Source organism: Dipodomys merriami, unplaced genomic scaffold (genome assembly GCF_024711535.1).
Source record: "Dipodomys merriami isolate MVZ:Mamm:240054 unplaced genomic scaffold, mDipMer1.0.p SCAF_39, whole genome shotgun sequence".
In the NCBI taxonomy this organism is placed as follows: Eukaryota; Metazoa; Chordata; class Mammalia; order Rodentia; family Heteromyidae; genus Dipodomys; species Dipodomys merriami.
The window spans coordinates 4,672,718-4,687,270 of NW_027205492.1; the positions used below are offsets into that span (position 1 = coordinate 4,672,718).

The 14,553-nt window shown below is 45.4% G+C and overlaps 1 long non-coding RNA gene across 1 annotated transcript; it reads right to left on the reverse strand.

Annotated features, from left to right (window-relative positions):
- Positions 1–1,264: 1,264 nt before the first annotated feature.
- Positions 1,265–8,484, reverse strand: LOC138805213 (uncharacterized). Its single transcript, XR_011365469.1, has 3 exons — positions 8,270–8,484; positions 3,900–4,125; positions 1,265–1,377 (listed from the first exon to the last, which is right to left on the reverse strand). It is a non-coding gene; the product is annotated as an uncharacterized lncRNA (long non-coding RNA).
- Positions 8,485–14,553: the final 6,069 nt, after the last annotated feature.

Sequence of the window (14,553 nt, forward strand, 5' to 3'; positions counted from 1 at the left end):
CTCCCCAAGTTCTGAGAACCTGTCTAAAGAGATGTTGGAATATAGGTATACATGTATTTATGAGGTTTTATCTTTGGTTCCTTGCAAAGGACACATAATAGCCATTATTCCTGTACAGTATTCCATGGTAAGAGACTTCAAAGTGTGTGTGTGTGTGTGTGTGTGTGTGTGTGTGTGTGTGTGTGAGCACACATGTACACACAAGTCCTGAGGACTGAACTCAGGGCCTGGGCACTGTCCCTGAGCTTTTTGTGCTCAGTGCTAGCACTCTACTACTCAAACCACAGCTCCACTTCTGGTCTTCTTTGGTATCTCATTGGAGATAAGAGTCTCATAGACTTTCCTACCTGGGCTGGCTTTGAACCTTGATCTTCAGATCACAGCTTCCTGAGTAGCTAGGATTACAGGTATGAGTGCCCAGCTTCAGATTCTTTTTTTTTTTTTTTAACTCTGGGCCTAAGCGCTGTCCCCCAGCTCTTCAGTTCAAGGCTAGCAGTCTACCACTTGAGCCATAGCGCCACTTCTGGCTTTTTCTACTTATGTGGTGCTGAGGAATCGAACCCAGGGCCTCATGCATGCAAGGCAAGCACTCTACCACTGAGCTACCTTCTCAGCCCCCAGATTCCTTTTTTTTTTGGGGGGGGGGTCCAGTCGTGGGGCCTGAATTCTGGGCCTGGGCGTTGTCCCTCAGCTCTTCAGCTCAAGGCTAGTGCTCTACCGCTTGAGCCACAGCACCACTTCTGGCTTTTTTCTTTTTCTTTTTTTTTATTTATTTTATTTTATTTTTTTATTTTTGGGTCCGGTTGTGGGCCCTGAACTCTGGGCCTGGGCGCTGTCCCTCAGCTCTTCAGCTCAAGGCTAGCGCTCTACCACTTGAGCCACAGCGCCACTTCCGGCTTTTTTCATTTTGCTTATGTGGTGCTGAGGAATTGAACCCAGGGCCTCAGGCATGCAAGGCAAGCGCTCTACCACTGAGCCATCTTCCCAGCCCCTCTTTTTCTTATGTGGTGCTGAGGAATTGAACCCAGGGCCTCATGAATGCAAGACAAGCACTCTACCACTGAGCCACCTTCTCAGCCCCCAGATTCTTTAGCTTTGTAAAGAAGTCCTGATCCTGCAAAAGATTAAAAACTTGACTAAAAGTTGAAGTTCCCTGAGAGGGTTATTTTTTGGGGGGGGGGGGGAGGAGGAATTTCCCTTTGATTCTTAGAACACAAAAAGCAGTAGTCAAGATTTTTCAGTACTCAATCTATTTCCTGCATGGTGCTGAAACAGTAAACAGAACAAAACTTTTATAATTTTTAGAGCCAGAAGTTCTTGATTGCAATCCTTCTAGAAACTGCCAGGTGAAGAAAACTTGAAAGTCAACCTAGACGTCTGCAAAAAGAGATAATGTTTTCTCAGCCATTAAGAGAATGAAATAAAGTTGCAGGCAAGGGGCACATGTCCCTGCCTTTCTTTATTTTCTAGGCCTGAAGAGAGTCCAAGTGAGCCACACGTTTGACATCATCCATCTAGTTCCTCACCAAGCAAATGGAAATGAGCCACAACACTAACAGGCAGTCTTCTCTCATGGAGAACAAACAGGAGTTGAAACCCAGCTTATGACAGGGGTGAAGGTATTTTCCTTTACCTCACTTCTCAGGCTGGGTGTGTGCCTGGCACACACAGTGAGGTCAAGCCCAAGGGGATACTAGCAACCTCTCTTTAAATACGCTCTTCTGTAAACGTAAACCCATCACCTGCTTCTAGCTTTCATCTCCCCTTCTGAAATTTCTAGTGTTCTGTTTTCTCTCCCTGTTGGGTAAGCATTGTGAGAAAAGCCTTTTTTCTATCAAAGTAGTTTGTTTCTTTTCTGTTAATCTGATGAGAATTGTTTTTTCTGAAAAGTTCCTGCTTTGGCCAGGTGGCTTGGCCCTTGTTAATTATATTTTAGGAACATCTTTTGCCTGCTGTACTTTTAAAAGACATCCTGTTAGAAGCTCCTTGAACCCTAGTTAATCTTGTTGATCATGCCACATCTTTTCCCCCTCCCCCCCCTCGGTCATGGGGCTTGAACTCTGGGTCTGGGCGCTTTCCCTGAGCTCTTCAGCTCAAGTCTAGTGCTCTACCACTTCCAGTTTTCTGGTGGTTAATTGGAAATAAGAGTCTCACAGCCTTTACTGCCTGGGCTGGCTTTGGACCATGATCCTCAGATCTCATCCTCCTGGGTAAGCTAGGATTACAGGCCTGATCCACCCCAGCTAGGCCATATCCTTTCGCTGACTGTGAACCTGAGCTCAGCCAATGGGAGCAGAGGGGCGGGGCCTGCTGGGTCAGGGATTAAAAAGGGAGCAGCCTGCTTGCTCTGGTGTGCTTGAGTGCCAGATTTCTGGCTGATGGCCCACCCTTCTGCAGAAGTAAACCTTGCCTTGCCAAGTCCCTTTTGGGTTGGTGTCCTTATTCCTACACGACACTCCAACATCCTGAGCCATTTCTAACAGCATCCCTTTCTTTCTCATGTTAGGTGGTAAGAGCTCAGACTTCACAGAGCAATCTGGGCTGCAATCCTGCAATCCTGGCTGCAATCCACAGAGCAATCCTCGCTGTTTGACTTGAGGATATTTTACCCTCTCTGTGCCTCAGTTACCTCATTTGCACTTTGGGAATGACTATAGTTCTTCACATTGTAAGAATGCTGATGGTAGCCGGGCGCTGGTGGCTCACGCCTGTAATCCTAGCTACACAGGAGGCTGAGATCTGAGGATCGCGGTTCAAAGCCAGCCCGGGCAGGAGAGACCGTGAGACTCCTATCTCCAATAAACCACCAGAAAACCGGAAGTGGCGCTGTAGCTCAAGTGGTAGAGCGCTCGCCTTGAGCTGAAGAGCTGAGGGACAGCGCCCAGGCCCAGAGTTCAAGCCCCACGACCGACAAAAAAAAAAAAAAAAAAAAAGAATGCTGATGGTGTGGTGCTTCCCACAATATCTTGCACATAAATGTTATAAGTTTTGACATCAAATATATCACCTACCTGGAACTGGTGGCTCACACCTGTAATCCTAGCTACTCAGGTGGCTGAGCTCTGAAGATCCCAGTTCGAAGCCAGCTCAGGCAGGAAAGTTCATGACACTCTTCTCTCCAATTAATCACCAGAAAACTGGAAGTGGTACTGTGGCTCTAAGTGATAGAGCACTAACCTTGAGCAAAAGAGCTCAGGGACAGCGCTGAGGCCCTGAGTTCAAGACCCAGGACCAACAAAAACAAAAGATGTTGATTTGTAAACATCCTGCATTATTCTCTTCTCCAATGGCTTTTAACACACAGTAAATAGGTAATAGCTACCCAATTTTCAAAATAGATAAGGGATAGGATCATGGGGCTCCATGTCCCTGAGAGATGCTGAACTGTTTCACTCTTCCAAATTTTATGCAAATCTCTCTCCAGTTCCAGCTAATGACAGCCAAGACTTTCCAGAGCTTGTGGAATGTCCAGCTACTGCCTTGCATAACCACAGAAACTGCAAATGCTCTGGCTCAAAGGATCCTCCCAGATCCATGGAATTTAACAGTATGGCCATTGTAAGACAGGCAAACCAAAGTCCACACCACGGTGAGTCAGGATCCGCTAGAGGTATTTCTAAGAGTTCTGAAAATAACCCTTTCAATTACTCGGTATGCTTTGCTTCTTTTTTTTTTTTTTTTTTGCCAGTCATGGTGCCTGAACCCTGGGCCTGGACGCTGTCCCTCAGCTCTTCAGCTCAAGGCTAGCGCTCTACCACTTGAGCCACAGCACCACTTCCAGCTTTTTCTGCTTATGTGGTGCTGAGGAATTGAACCCAGGGCCTCATGCATGCAAGGCAAGCACTCTACCACTGAGCCACCTTCCCAGCCCCTGCTTTGCTTCATTTTTTCCCCCTTACCTGTCATCATGAGTTTATTCTTTTACTTGCTTATCATCTGTTTCTCCCACAAGATAAAAGCTTCATGAGACAGAGACAATGTCTGGTTCGTGGATATATCCATAGCACCTTGCTAGCATAGACTGCCTTTCAACAAAAAAATTGTCTGTATTTGGGAATGAGGGCGTGACTCAGTGGTTGGGTGCTTGCCTGGTGTAGACCAGGTCCTAGGTTTGATCTCCAGGACCTGCAAGAGGAGAAATAAAAGAAAAAGGAAAAAAAAGATTGTTTTATGTCTAACTGGATGAATGTCATTGGGATGTTTTTCCTTAGAGCCTCAAATATACTAATTCATTCATTTGGTTACTTACCTATCCAACAAACATTTGATGAATATTTTGTATGTGAAAGACCTTTGGATTAATACTGGTGAACAGACAGAGTGTTTGTGGTGATGGTTATTGTTTGTTGTCTTGTATATTGCTTCGATGGCATGGGACTTCATCCTCCTGCCTCCATCTTCCCAGTGTTAGAATTACAAACATATACCACCATGTCCTGGCTCTGAAGCAGTTGGTGAATTCCTAGTCAATAGCTACCAGTTATCTAGGCTAAGAATCTACTATTTGAGGCTGCTTAAGGCTGACAACTTTATGTGTATCTTCTTCTGACCCAGCCCAGGTCTTGAAATGGTAGTGAAATGGTAATGCCTCAGTCAAATTCCCTTAAGAAAAAGGAAAGAGTTGGAGGTGAAGCAGGCACAAACCCAATACAACCAAAAACAGGAAAGGAAGAAGAAATGAAGAAAAGGTGGGAGGGAGGGAGCAAGAAGCCAGATATGGTAATGCAGGCCTATAATCCCAGCATTGGATGGACTGGAGGATAGAGAATTTGAGGCTGGCCTAGGCTACACAGTGATACTTTTGCTCAATCTTTTGTTGTTGTTTTTGTTCCCATACTGGGGCTTAAACTCAGGGGCTAGGTACTGCCACTGAGCCTCTTTTGCTCAAGGCTAGCACTCTACTACTTGAGCCACAGCACCACTTCCGGCCTTTTATTTCTTTCTTCCTTTCTTTTCCCTTTTCTTTTCTTTCTTTCTTTCTTTCTTTCTTTCTTTCTTTTTTTTTTTTTGTCGGTCATGGGGCTTAACTCTGGGCTATCCCTGAGCTCTTCAGCTCAAGGTTAGTGCTCTACCACTTGAGCCATAGCACCACTTCTGGTTTTCTGAGTGGTTTATTGGAGATAAGAGTTTCATGGCTTTTCCTTCCCAGGCTGGCTTTCAACCATGATCCTCAGATCTCAGCCTCCTGAGTAGCTAGGATTATAGGCATGAGTCACTGGCGCATGGCTTTGGCCTTTTCTTTTTTTGGGGGTGGGGGGTCCGGTCGTGGGGCCTGAACTCTGGGCCTGGGCACTGTCCCTCAGCTCTTCAGCTCAAGGCTAGCGCTTTACCACTTGAGCCACAGCACCACTTCCGGCTTTATTCTTTTTGCTTATGTGGTGCTGAGGAATCGAACCCAGGGTCTCAGGCATGCAAGGCAAGCACTCTACCACTGAGCCACCTTCCAGCCTGGCTTTGGCCTTTTCTATTTATGTGGTACTAAGGAATTGAATCCATGGCTTCATGCATGCTAAGCAAGCAATCTACTACTAAGCCACATTCCCAGACTTCAATGTTTTTAAAAAGGAAAAATTAAAAGAAAAAAAAAAGGAAAGAAGAACTTAGGAGTTACCAGGATCTAGAAAAAAAAACAACTGAAAACAGAAAGAATTGAGAGATTATATAGGCTAGCAGAATTGGTATGGTGTGTGTGTGTGTGTGTGTGTGAGAGAGAGAGAGAGAGAGAGAGAGAGAGAGAGAGAGAGAGAGAGAGAGAGAGAGAGAGAGAGAGAGAGAGAGGTCTTACTTGTCACACAAATTGGTCTTGAACTCACAATCTTCTTGTCTGAGCCTCCCAAATTCTGGGAATGCAGGTATGCAATACTATTATTTCCAGACCTTTAATGCCACATGGTCTTTATTGGTAGTGTCTAGTCTTTATCCTAGATGTATTCTTCTCCCTTTAGTGACTTACTGGTTCTCTCAGTCTCATCTGCTTGGCCAGTGGTATTTATTTAGCTTTAAATGAACACCTGTTGAAGTAAGGAGGTCAGGTCTGGCTGGTGCCATATTGGTGCCACATGGTGAATGTTAGGATCTGGCATCTTGTCTTCATGCTGGGGGAAGAAAGCCCCCTTGCCCATCACCTGTCTCCCAGGTGATGGGCATGCCCAGATCCCTGGAGGCAGGGCTGGGCACTTGGCCGATAGGTTACTGAATCTGTCAGTCCAGTGCCTGAGACTGGGAATTTCCTGTGGCTCAGCTCCCTCCCCCCACCCATGCTGACCTATTTTGGTCTGGACCAGCCTAGCCACCAGGATGCCATGCCACATGTGTCTCCATGATCCTATCCTGTCCTGTCTCCTGGCTCGTCTCCAGTCATCATGGTGTCCCAATTCAGCTCTCCATTGGAGCTGAATTGGATTGTTGGTATTGTTGGTTTTGTTTTTGTTCATTCTTTCCTCTCTAGCATGTTTCCTAGCTGTGTTATGTATATTTGGGGGCTGTAGGCCTTTCTAACAACAGGATGCCTATAGCCTGCTAACTGTATAATAAAGACTCAATGTTTCATCTTCCAAATTGTGGCTTCTGGGATAATTCATCTTACAACACTGTAAGCCAGATTACTTCCTTCATTTCTAATCGGCAAATAGGGCACTCATATTGTAGTTTCCAGCATACTTGAGCAGAGGGTATGTTTAAGCAAAAAAGAATACTTGAACACTTTCTCATCCTGGCCCTATGAAGTCAATGATATTACTTCTTATTTTACAGATGAAAGAACAGGCTGAGAGAGAAGAAATGGCAACACATCTGTAACAAAGCTACCCCAGTGCTGACTTATACACCTTTGATTACTGCTTGCGATTGAGATCTGAGGGGCCATTTGTTATGCAGCAAAAGCTAACTGACACAGGATTCAATCAGGTTTAGTTTTTGTCTATATTCCCATTCTGTCCTCCTGAGCTTATAGCCCAGATTCTTGTTCTCCCCCACAAAATCACTTTTGAGGTATCCTCCAAAGGATAAGGGAGGAGAGAAAAACAAAGGTTAAAAAAATGTCCCTCCTAGCCGGGCGCTGGTGGCCTACGCCTGTAATCCTAGCTACTCAGGAGGCTGAGATCTGAGGATCTCGGTTCAAAGCCAATCTGGGCAGGAAAATCGGTGAGACTCTTATCTCCAATAAACCACTAGAAAACTGGAAGTGGCGCTGTGGCTCAAGCGGTAGAGTGCTCTCCTTGAGCTGAAGAGCGTAGGGACAGTGCCCAGGCCCAGAGTTCAAGCCCCATGACCGACCCCCCCCCCAAAAAAAATGTCCCTCCTGAAGACATGGTGGCAGTGACAGGGCAAGTGTAAGGAGCAGGTGGGGTGAAGTCAGGGTGTGGCCCCCACTTCATTCTCCTGCCAAATTCCCTGTGTCCAATACCTATATTCTTTCTCATTTAAAACAGGGAGAGAGACCTGCTTTGAGCTGCCACAAAAAGAAGGGAGGGAGGGAAAATAAGAAGGAAGGGAGGGAGGGAGGAAGAGAAAGAAAGAGAGAGTGAGAGAAATGTATCACTGTGAGCTTCCTACACACTAATCTCACACTTCCTCTAGTCCAGCAATAGGAGAAAGACACAGACACAAACAATTCTAACCATTTAAAACTTGCTATGTCACTTTTAAAACAGAGTTTGTCTATGTTATTGCATTTAAACACACCACAAATAGCCCCAGGAACAGCCAGGACTGGTCTGCCAACACCATCTTACAGTTGAGGAAACTGAAGTTCAAAGAGGTGGAGTTCATCATCCAGCTGACAAAAGCTTCATGAAAGCCCCAATCTCTCCCAGCACCCAGGAGTCCAAGGCTGGAGGACAGCAAATTTGAGGCCAGCCTGAGATTGTGTCTCAAAACAAAGCAAAACAGCAAATCCTGCTGATAGTTTATGCCTATAATACTAGCTACTCAGCAGGCTAAGATCTGGAGGACTGAAGTTCTAAACCAGTTCAAATAGGAAAGCCTGTGAGACTTTATCTCCAGCAAAAAAAGTAGAACTAGAGGCATGGCTCAAGTAGTAGAATGCCAACCTAGCAAACTCATGGCCCTGAATGCAAGTCTCAGCACCTAGACACACACACACACACACACACACACACACACACACACACACACACACACACACACACACACACACACACACACACACATTTCCTAAAATCTTGATCCATTGGTTCCAAGTCCTGGACTTTGTTCACAACACCTTACTGGCTCTGAGGCGTGACAGAGACATCATGTAGGTACTTACTTGGGGGCAGGCATAGTGCTGTATGATTCACATGTCACAGCTCCCAGAGCAGAATGAAAACTAGGGAACACTGGGAACCAGTCATTCTTTGAGCTTTCCTTATCCTCCTTGCGTTCCCTGCCCCTCATCAAGGAGGAGGCACGAGCCTGTGTTCCAGATGGCGCAGAAACTGAAATCTGCGGTTTATAAACAGCAAGAGTTGTCAGTACAGTAGAAAGGTTCCAAGTAGTGAAGCCAAAACAGAAACTAGAGTGTTGTTCAAAGGTAGAGAGCTTGCCTATCAGCCTCTGAGGTCAAACTCCAATGTAGGAAAAACAACAACAGAAAAAGACTGAAGACGGACTCTGCCATTGGACTGTGCATCTGTGGTTACTCACCTCCCATGCCTGAGGCCTCTGTTCTCTCCTTCAATCATTGTAAGCCAGCATTTGATGACAGCCTGGCAGAATCAGGCCATCTCCTATGCTGAGCATATCCCTGCCCAGGACTCAGTTGAAATGCTCCTTCCTCAGAGACATCTTCCCCTGAGACCACATTGAATTCCCATCTGAATTTTATATAGTTCAGGTCTGTGTGTGTGTGTGTGTGTGTGTGTGTGTGTGTGTGTGTGTGTGTGTGTGTCATAGGGCTTGAACTCATTGCCTGGGCACTGTCCCTGTGCTTTTTTGCTCAAGGCTAGCTACCACTACATGCTATAGCTCTACTTCTACCTTTTTGCTGGTTAATTGTAGATAAGAGTCTCATGAAGGGGGCTGGGAAGGTGACTCAGTGGTAGAGTGCTTGCCTTGCATGCACGAGGCCCTGGGTTCAATTCCTCAGCACCACATAAGCAGAAAAAGCTGGAAGTGGTGCTGTGGCCCAAGTGGTAGAGCACTACCCTTGAGCAGAAGAGCTGAGGGACAGCGCCCAGGCCCAGAGTTCAGGCCCCATGACTGGCAAAAAAAAAAAAAAAAAGAGTCTCATGAAAAATCCCACCCTGTCTGGCTTCCTCAGAACTCAGCTTCCTGAGTAGCTAGGATTACAAGTGTGAGCCACCAGTTTCCTGGGTAGTTTAGAGCATTTCTGTCACATTGTAATGTGTGCCCCACAACCTAGCAATACCAGTCATAAAGCAAGCACTAAAGTTCAAGAGTTGCAGCTGCACACACATGGTGAATGAACAAGTCAGTCGATCAATCTGCTTTCTCCTATGTGACTCTCTCCCTCCTCCCTCTGTTCCTCTCCCAGGGGCACTGTACATTGATATGGAATTGTATGCTGGACATTGTTGGGTATGGGCTGGTGGCCTCGGCCGCCAAGCTTCCCAGTGCCCACGAAGTTCCTGCCCCATTGAGCTGTTCCTCGAGGCCCAGTGACTCTGCCGATCTCATTCCTGTCTCAGGCTTTTGCACCGGACTTCTTTCTACCTAGAATGTTCCAGATATACAAATGGTTTCATCTTTCACTTCAAATATGTTTCTGCTTGAACTCTTACCTATTCAGACTGGTCATGGCTGGATGCCATTTCTAAAATAATTCCTTGCTAGGGACCTGTGGCTCTTGCTTGTAATCAATCCTAGTTACTCAGGAGGCTGAGATCTAAGGGTCACAACTGGAATCCAGTCCAGGCAGATAAATCTAATAACCTCTTATTTCCAATTCATAACAAAAAAAAACAGAAGGGGAGGTGTGGTTCAAATGGTAGTGCACCAGCCTTGAGCACGAAAAGCTAAGCAAGAGAGTGAAGCACTGATTCAAGTCCCACTACCAGCACACACACACACACACACACACACACACACACACACACACACACACACAGCTTTACACACAGTGTATAAACTGTAATCTCCTGTGCATTTTATCTGGAAGGAAAGAGGTGATGTGTAGAATCTGCCCTTGGGTTGGAATTCACCTCTATCACTCACTAGCAATATGGCTTTGGGTAAACAGTGTCCCTTCTCTGAGCCCCAACTTCCTTATCTGTTAAACATGACTATTAATAGTGTCTACAACTTATAGGCTTGTTTTAGAAACAAGTAGTTGCTCAGCAAATGCTCCTCCTCAAATACAGGCCTAAAGCAGTCCAGGTAACAAAAAGTTCCCAGTCTGAAGGAGAAAGGCAGCCAATGAGTTCGGTGTTTTTTTTTTTCTCTCTCTCTCTCCCCCCCCCCCCCCCAAGTTTCCACTCTAAGAGCGGAACTTACTGGCCTGAGTCCAGGACTGTCACACATCTGGACGACAGGCAGCCAAATGCCAGCCTCCCACATGGAGTTTCCAAAAAATTTGAGCACAGAGAGTTGCATAACCTGTTCCAAGACATGGCTCTGAAGAGGGGGAAAAAAGACTTTCATAATCTATTCTCCGAAAAGAAACATGTGAGCAAGGCAATGAAGCAATCAAAAGGAGGACAGGAGGGAGGGAAGGAGAGCGGGAGGGAAGAAGGGAGCTGCTGAATCTTGGGAGTAAGAGTGAGATGAGGAAGAAAGAAACAAAATTACTGACCTCCTCTCTTCCAGCTGCCAGGCTCAGTCTGACACCCAGTAAGATCCTTGACATAAAACTCAAATATTTCTACTTCCACATTCCAAGGGAAGGAATAATCACAATAATTAATATTGCTAACATTTACAAAGCACAGAGGATTTATCAGGTAGTGAGCTAAGCATGCATTTGGGTGCTATATATATATATTTTTTTTGGTTGGTCGTGGGGCTTGACCTCTGGGCCTGTCACCGCTGTCCCTGAGCTCTTCACCTCAAAGCTAGAGCTCCACCACTTAAGCCACAGAACCACTTCTGGTTTTCTGGTAATTAATTGGAAATAAGAATCTAACGGACTTTCCTGCCCAAGCTGGTTTTGAACCTCGATCCTCAGATCTCAGCCTCCTGAGTAGCTAGGATTACAGGCGTGAGCCACCGGCACCCAGCTTGATGCCATTTTTTATAAAAACTAACAAGACTGAGAGAGATGAAATAACCTTCCTCAAGACTGTAGTAGCACCAGGATTTGAATCTAAGCAGGGCTCTAAAGCCCACAGACCCATATAAGAACATTTCCTACGGAACTTCTGTGCATGGGTCAGAAACTGACCCCGGTAGTTGTCCTTACATGTTCACAGCGGTGCCCCAGTGTGGGAATGACATGAGTGACTAAGTGACCTGAGGTATTTGCCTTCCTGTCCATCCAGAGGACAGTTTGTCCCAACTTGGGGCTCTTCGTCACTCTGCCTGACCTAAAGTTGAAATTTCATTCATAAGTTTGTAACCACAGACTTGGCACTGTGGGAAGGGCCCTCAGAGACCAGCTATTCTAGTCTACCCCTCAAGTTACAGATCGAGAAAACAAACCCTGGAGGCCAATGAGAGCTTTGGACATGTCAAGGTCACAGAGAAAAACTAATTTCCGTTAAATGGAGAATTGGTTTGGGTCATCTTGTTCTGTGGTTACCAAATTGACTGTGCTTCTAAGACACTTGGACAGGGGCCTTTTTGTTTGTTTTGTACTAGTGGAGATTGCACCCAGGGGACCTGGCTCCTGATTGCTGGGTAAGCACTTTGAGGAACAATCCCTCCCCCAGATCCACGCTGCCCCTCCCCCCTTTTAATGTCTTTGGAGATAGTGTCTATTACACTCAAGTTAGACTGGAATTTATGAGCTTCCTGCCTCAGCCTCCAGAGTGCTGGGATTATAGGTGTGTACCTATATATCTAGCTTGAATATATGGATATTAGCTGGGGATGTAGCTGGTTAAGAGAATGCTTGCCTAGCATACAGGTAACTCTGTGTTTGAGCCTCAGTATTTGTGTGTGTGTGTGTGTGTGTGTGTGTGTGTGTACAGATTTCTGCATTCTGTTTTTGAAGATTTAGACTTTTGCAACAAGGAAACTGGATGTGTAATATGTTCCTTAGGTGATTCAGATGGCACAGGGCCATGGATTGCATTTGGAAGTTGGCATCCAATGCCACTCCTTCATTTTGTAGTTTGAGGTATTAAAACCCAACAGGGACTTGCCCAAAGTCACACAGCAATTCTGTGATGTTCTTGCTCAGGTTTTGTGCTCTCAACTAGGCTACTTGATTTCACAAATAGGCCAAGGAAGCTGGCCAAGGGAGCTGCCCTGGTTTACCCTAGCTTTTGGTTTCCTTGTTGTATTCAGATTAAGACACAGATGGCACCCATTTCCAGGGCTTGACAAAGTGGGAACTCAACAGGTGAACTTCCAAAGGGAAAAGGAAATGGAAAAATGCAAACTGGCAGTGGGGTTTTTCTCAGAGGCAGGTTCTTGGGATGACATCATACATGAATTATCCAGACAATTGTAACTCCAGGCTACCTATGTTTTCCATTTCAGGAAAATGGATGAGAGCCTCCTTACCTGGGGGTGGGAGGCATAAGATGGGGTGGAGTGGACCCACCAGTGACCTGAGGGGGAGCCGTCTCCAGTACTGGAGGGAAGATAGACCTGCCTGGGGTAATTAAGCCAAATCTCTCTCCTCACATCTCCCTGATCTATTACCTGGGGCTATCTGAGTGAAAAGATTCTACTGATTATTTTCTACTTACCACAACCATTTCACTGTCTCCTTCCTTTTTTTTTTGTCTTCTGAAATGGAATTTGGTGCTTGGAGTCATATGTCTAAGTTTAAGTCTCACAGCGGTTTCCTCGTCTGTACGGGGTGGGCAGAGGGTAGTCATCTACCTTCTTGGATTATAAGGATTAAACTAGGTCATGTTGGCACTTGACAAACAGAAAATGTTTTCTCACAAACAGTGGATCATATGACCTATGCACGGATTGGTGGCTTGGAGGAATTTGAATATGTGTGTGTTGAATTGAATTGACGTCCCTAAAAGAATGGTTGAATTAGAAACACCTTGGAAATCTTTGGATCTTAATCATTTTCAAGCTAGAGTCCAAGTGATTGTTTAGCTTGTTTCCAAAGATAAGAGAAATTAAGCTATACTTACCAGACACTATGTTGGAAATGAACTTTACAACTTGGGGGACAGGGGAGTTTGTGGGGGGGAGTGGGACAAAATGAGGGAGGGGGAACATTGTTTAAAAAGAAATGTACTAATTATATTACTTATATAATTGTAACTCCTCTGTACATCTTTACAATAAAATTTAAATTAAAAAAGAGGAACTACTCTTGAGTAAAATCTTGTTTCTTTATTTTTGTCTGGAATAGTATCCATCAAGGTGATAACATAGTTATCATATGCTGTTCGGAAATTGAGATTGGCAGTTACACTGGACTTTGATAAATTTTTAATGGGAAAATAAGTGGTAGAGTGTAATTCAATGCTGGAAAATGTTAATCTTGTCTAACTCCTCATTTCATAAACAGGGAAGCTGAGGTTTAAAGACGGAAGTGGCTTTTGGGTCGCACAGCTAGTAAGTGATAGAACTGGCTCTAAGCCCAAATTCCTTTTCCTAGAACCAGCTACTTCCCTTCTTTCCACTCCCAGGAAGATTAAACTTGAATTGATGAAGTTGGAGAGTTGGTCTTCAGGGACAGGAATTAAGTGAGTCATCAGTTTGCTGTTGCCCTTTCTCTGTTCTTGACTCATTCGGGCAAATATTTACTGACTGTCCACTATTCAGACTCAGAGAAGGCAGAGATAAAATAATCACAGCAGGCAAGGCCAGGATTTGACCCTGGGCATGACTTCAGAGCCTGTACTTTCTTCCCATTGGATAAACACATTATAAAACACCCACCACTCTGCCCCGGAATGCCAGGATCTGTGTTGTCTCATATGTTCTAACCTTCCTAGCAACGGGCGAGTACCAGGACAGCATAGTAGTGTTTTCAAACAACTGAATTCTAATTCTGATTTTGCCACTAAATACATTGCTTCCTTTCTCTGGTCTTCCATCACTTGTGATAAAGAAAACAGTGGTAACAAAATGTAGAAGAGCTTGTAAGTGCAAGTTATTCCTAATCTCTAAATTGGAGGAAAAACAAAAACATTGGAAATGTAAACTGAAAATAATCTAACTGCATTTCTTTTACCCCGACGCCTCCTTCTCTCTCCCCTTGGTAGCTTTCTCCACCACTCCCCCCGATTTCCCTCTAGAGGGCGCGCAAGCTCTACAGCTTTCGTGTCACCTTAAGTCAACTTCGCTCCTCATCTGCGCATGTGCACGGCTCGTTTCCCGACGGCCCGTGCTCCGAAGCAGGCGTAGGCGGCCGTCCGTGTGCCTGTGCAATATTAAGCCCGCCCCTCCGTTTCGTACCCTACTGCATTTGCGGAGTCTTAGCCCCGCCCCTCCACTTCCGTCCCGGAAGCGCCT